This window comes from Penaeus monodon, chromosome 19 (assembly GCF_015228065.2).
Source record: "Penaeus monodon isolate SGIC_2016 chromosome 19, NSTDA_Pmon_1, whole genome shotgun sequence".
NCBI classification, from domain to species: Eukaryota; Metazoa; Arthropoda; class Malacostraca; order Decapoda; family Penaeidae; genus Penaeus; species Penaeus monodon.
Window position 1 is genome coordinate 44,805,551 of NC_051404.1, and position 263 is coordinate 44,805,813.

The window sequence follows — 263 nt, forward strand, 5'->3', positions numbered from 1 at the left end:
ATCCTCCTATGCCTTGGGTCGGAGTGGGCGGCGGAGACATCTGAAACGAACCAAAGGATGGCTTGAGCCCCGTTATTTGCCTTAAAACTAAATGTATGCAGACAGCTAGACGTGTCCACAAAAGCTGAAGGCTTAAAAAGCGAGACAAAATATTTTTCAGCTGATAAGATGTGATTTTGTCTCATGTAAATCGCCTATTCACAGACCTCGTGCGGTCCTAGGTTCTGGTTCCCCATCATGGCGTCAGCCTCGGGCTCGCGCAC